This window comes from Arachis duranensis, chromosome 8 (assembly GCF_000817695.3).
Source record: "Arachis duranensis cultivar V14167 chromosome 8, aradu.V14167.gnm2.J7QH, whole genome shotgun sequence".
In the NCBI taxonomy this organism is placed as follows: Eukaryota; Viridiplantae; Streptophyta; class Magnoliopsida; order Fabales; family Fabaceae; genus Arachis; species Arachis duranensis.
The window spans coordinates 32,832,965-32,838,609 of NC_029779.3; the positions used below are offsets into that span (position 1 = coordinate 32,832,965).

Genomic DNA, 5,645 nt, shown 5'->3' on the forward strand with positions numbered 1-5,645 from the left:
TAATCAACTATATTTTTTTAAATTATATTTAATTATAAAACATAATTTTATCTTAATATTTATGAGTTCATTTTTTTTATTAAAATAAACATTTTTTAAGAGTAGTCTAATTATTATATTTTGGGTACGCTTAGGAAGCGTTTCCTAATATAAGCGCGCTATAACCCTTAAATGAACTTTTCCTTTCCATAAACCTGCGCCCTTCTTCTTTCAGAGATTAGAATTCATCATCTTTTTCGCCGTTTTCGGCCTTCTTCACAAACCCGTGAAACCCCTTCTTTACCCTTAATCTTGCAAAACCCTTTCCTTTCCCCCCTTCTAATTCTCTGAAACCACACTGATGTCTCTAAAAAGTAAAAACCATTTTCCCCTTTTAATTCTCTTGAAACCCTTGCCCCTTTATCTCCAAAACCACACACTCTCATCTCTCAAACACTCATTTACGGCACCAGCGCTAGACAGACGACGGATAATTGCAGGGAGGCGTTGAGTAACGGAACCACGACCGATAGAGAGCAACAGAACTGAGGAGGCGAGGCGAGCTGCGATGGGAACTAAGCTGCGGCCGGGAGAAAGAGGTGCGACGGCGACTGATATGAGGTGCAGATGCGAATATGCGACGCTGCGAAGGAGATAACTCTGCGACACACTCTTCATTTGTAATTGATTCATCTCCACTCACCACTGACCACTCCGTCTCCACATTCTAATGTCTCAGAATCTCTTTATCTCTCTCATAACCACTTAGTCGGTCTCGGTCAAAATCGCTCATTCTTTGTTCTCAGTGACGAAGAACAGTGAAGAATGACAAGTTGGCCTTGGTGATGACGAACCGCGATGGAGAACTGAGATGGTAGTGACGATGAACCGAGACATTAGCACTGAACAGAGATCAATGGTGTGTATGAATTTTCTGGTTTTGCGATTTTTTTGAGGATTTGTTGTTCTGATTTTTGGGGTTCTACAATCTTTTGTAGTTTCTGCTTCTTACTATGTTAGAGTTTGCTTTTTTTTTTTTATTTTGCATTTTGCTTTATTTGCATCTTGCTTTGTTAGGGTTTGTTAGTTGTTATTAGTGCTATTCTCTCATTGGAAACCAAGTACCAGCAGATTTGGTAGTTATTATTAAATTCTTGAGAAAGCTGGATTACTTTCTTGGGATAAACTGATTATTATGGATTAAATTACATGCTGAATGGCATGCATTTGCGATAGATATCATGAAATAATTATTGGTGGATTGGTTCACCTAGTCATAACTTGACCTTCATGCTACTCTCTGATGATCTAATCATAACTTGCCAGAGTGAATTTACAATATTTTAACCTGGTCTTGTTAGTTAAGCATGACTGTTTTCGTGTGGCAATTCCCTTTTTAAAATATCTAATATTTTGGTTTAGTTAATTTCTACTTATACCTTTCTTTTGTGCAAAGCTTGTTGACCTTTGAGAATGATGAAAGTTAAGAAATAAAACTAGCTAGGAAAGAGGCTAAGAAATCAAATGCTAGTTGCACCTTAGAAACGTAGCAATAATGAAGTGGTATGTCATATTTGCTATTCTGACTGTCAGTGAAATTTTGAATATGAACGGAGTAGCATATTGTGATATTGTCTTTAAACTTTAAGCTACTTTACTTTTACAACAGTATTTAAAGCCCCTTGGTGAATTAAGATTATATGAGCAAGTACTCGATTGAAATTATTTAAATGCAATATTTTTGTCATGATCATAATTAATTGCTTTTGTTATTTCACTTTTAGGAGTGAGAGATCAGTTCTGATCCTCAAGATAAATATTTTATTGACAGTAAAGTTTAGGCTGTGAACAAATTGCCAAAGTGAAGTATGAGAATTTAGCTGCAAAGGAGGTATTAAGAGCACTTAAAACAAAGAAAACCCATATTTGATTGAATTAATTGATTGACTTTATTCAATATACAAACATAAAGATATAATTTCTACTGCTGTCTAAAGATCATAATAATGAAGTTAATCTATTGCCTATATCCTTGATCTCCGAACCTAATTAATTATGATTGTTAGTTACTATAAGTCGCAGGTAATATTAGATACTTTATATTTAAGGAGAATGGTTATAAACTATTAATATTATTTCTGCATTAAAATAATTTGGTTATAAACTCCCAATATTATTTCTGCATTCGTAATTACTAATGCTAGGGAAGTTTCTTTCAAATCAGGAATGGCATCAATTGAAGAGGATATGAATCGTAGCACTTTTGGATTTTTTGGGACACCCATTTCAAACATTTTTTATTTTATTTCCCAAGACTGCAGGACTTCTGCGGTACGGACATCTTGGACATGGAACAGATAATGAGGTATGCTCGTTACTTTGGTTTTATCAAGTGGTTGAATACTTTTGTTTGTTCTACCAAATAGTATGCAATATATAAGTCTCAAATTACAATTGTGTTTGTGTATCATATCTTTCTGGTGATTGACAACCATGCACTTGCAACATAGCATTTAATATTAAACTTGTTTTTCTCTACTAAAAAGTGAAAATTTTATTGTTATCATCCCTCCACAGTTTCTGCTTATCCTAGTAAATGTTTGAACAAAAGGTGCGACAAAGAACAGAAAGCTTTATATATTTTACGTTTACTTGCAGTATAATTCTAAGGACAGTTCTGTGAAATTAGTGTATGAACCTGGCCACATCCTCGAGCAATTGCTTGTCTGGGGAAACATTTGTCAAAGTGGCATGTGCCATGTGGGACAAATCACAAAGGTGCTTGTTTTTTTCATTCTTGATCTCAATTATTTAACCTTTTCTTTTATCTACTCATTATTTCTTTTTGAATGTTTAGTGGCGGTGGATAAGAATGTCTTTGTCTAAACATGATTAATTCTTTACTTAGTTCAGTATCTTAACTCTATAATTCAAGTTATAACTGTCGATTATCCATCTTGTGTAGCTTGGGATTTGGTGGTTATGAAAGGTTTGTGCAGAATTTTCAGATTAGTTGTCAATGTTTTGTAAAATACAAAGAAATCACAACAATCTGATGATTCAATTCAAATTGGTTTTATTTTTTCTTCATTTTTATTCTGTTTTAGTTTACAAGTAAGTTTATGAATATGTTCTTCATTTAGTTTACTTTTTTTCATAAATACTATTATCACCTCTCATTAGTAGCACTTATCATGTTTCATGGCAGTATATTAGGACAGCAGAGAGGGAAGCAAGCTTGATTCAACCAATGCCCATACTGCAGAAGAGAATTGAATATCTACTTTCTCTGCTAGATCAGCCCTATGATGAGAGGTTTCTTGGTGCATATAAATTCTTGTGGAATAGAATGAGAGCAATTCGAATGAACCTGAGAATGCAGCACATTTTCAATCAAGGGGGCTATTACTATACTTGAACAGATGATACTTTTTTATTTTTAACAAAAGTATAATAAAACCCAATTTTTCTCTTATTTAAGTGGACAAAGTTTCATACCCTATGAGGAGGATATCGAGTGAAGGCAACTTGGTCATGGTAACCCTACCTTCTTCTCCGGTTGCAGCATCAGCTTCTAGGGGCATGCCCCGAGCTAAATAACTAGCTAGCTAGCAGTGTTCTGTTTGATTAAGGTTTCTAAATGAATATGTTTGATAAAACCACTATGTATTCATTTATTTATTTTTATAATTGTGAATCAGTTTAGTTATTTTTACATCTCGTTTAATTTTGACACTATAACATTATAAATATATTTTTTAATTATTTTTCTATATAATTATGCAGGATAATTTTGAGGATGTTGATAAAGATTAAGTTGTTTATCACGATTGTTTATTAGCAAAAGTGGAATAGATGTATGGTTGATTAATGATTTTTATTAGAAGATATTTATGTAGGATATAATATTTTGATTTTCCGTAGTATATTAGTAGTAAACGTTAAGTGGTTTTATGTATATTTTGATATGAATATGTTTAATTTAGTGTGAGATGTATGAATATTTAAAATTATGTTTATTTCAATACTTTTGGTTCATTATAAATATATTTTGTTAAAAGATTATTATTTTTATTTAAAGAAATTATTTAGTATTATTATGTATTTATTTTTATTTTATAATATTTAACTAATTTAATTAAAAATGGTGAATTATATACGTAATTATATTAATAAATATTAAGTTGTACAAAATTATTAGAATATTATATATATTAGCTGCTCAACAGGTATTATTGTATCTGTTTAATCGTCTATTGAATTTAAAAAATTAATTTTATATTTTTATTTTTAAATTATAAATTTAATATTAATAATTTAAAATAAATTATAAAAAATATAATATTTTAAGTTATTTAACATTTAAAATGTATAAAATAAATAATTTAAATTAAAAAATATTAAATCCAAAACATTTTTTATCTTCATACATAATTCCAATAGAAAAAAAATATATAATTTTTAAATTTTATCTTAAACATATTTAATTATCTCTAATTTTATTATTTTTTAAAATTATTAATTTTTATTTTAATTATATTATCTCATCATATTATATACTATCATTTTTCTTATCATTATTATGTTGCCTTATTTTATTCTCTTTTCTTGTTTTCTTTTTCTATTCATCTCGATTGTAATTAATTATTTTCGTACTATTATTCTAACTCTTATTTTTGTTTATCACTTTGATCCATAACTAGTCAATTGTGTTAACTTTTGAGTTATTAAAAAATTACTAAAAGAATTTTTTTTCTTTAATTTAGATATCTAAATGTATAAATATTATATAATTCCTTATTATTTTTCACATTTACTTGTTAAGTCATATTTTCTTACTTTAAGAAAATATTTAAGATATCAATTATTCAAATTTTTTGTTAATCAAATTATCAAATTTATCAATAATTATAAAAAAATAATATCAAATATATTATATCTTCTTAAGAAAGTAATATTATATAAACACTACTATTTTAATTACTATTAACATATACAATTGAATATAAAACTATTACATGGTTGAATACTTCCTATATTCTTAACACTTATTTGTAATAATTATTAATTCTTCTTTAGATCTAATATATCAACTTTTATGTTTCTAAATAATAAAATTTTTGATTTTTTAAAGTTTTATTTAATTTCAAAACAAAATTGTAATTTTTATATTGTTATTTTTTTCTAATACTTTTAGAAAATTAATTTTTATATTTTTTAAATTTTTCAATCTTATTTAATTTGAAACAAATATAAAAATTTCTATTTAAAAAACTCTTTTTCTCGCATAATTTTAATTGCTAAAATTTTTTTTTAAAGTTGTATTCAATATCTTAAATTATCTTTTGTTTCATTATTTTTTAAAAATTTTTATTTTATTATTTTTTTTATCATTTTCTATATACATATTTATCAATTTTTTTTTTCATGAAATGAAATAAAAATAGGAAGAGATTACTACATGTACTCCATATAATAAAGAAGAAGACAATATAAGTAGAAGTTAGGTATAGAATAAAAAGGTAATTGTACGAAAAATGAAAAAAATTAACTAATAATTATATTTTTGACCAAATTTTAAGATGACAATTATATTAATCACTATTTATTAATAGGGTTAAGATGGAAAAGCGAAAATTAGACATCAAACTCTCCTATTTTCTTTA

General features: G+C 27.6%; 1 long non-coding RNA gene across 2 annotated transcripts; it reads left to right on the plus strand.

Annotated features, from left to right (window-relative positions):
• The first annotated feature begins 200 nt into the window (after positions 1-200).
• Positions 201-3,688, plus strand: LOC107462210 (uncharacterized). 2 transcript variants are annotated; one of them, XR_008002032.1, is made up of 5 exons: positions 201-659; positions 786-898; positions 2,204-2,344; positions 2,638-2,757; positions 3,188-3,688. It is a non-coding gene; the product is annotated as an uncharacterized LOC107462210 (long non-coding RNA). The 2 variants fall into 2 exon arrangements; XR_001586751.3 differs by having other exon boundaries at positions 201-898.
• Positions 3,689-5,645: the final 1,957 nt, after the last annotated feature.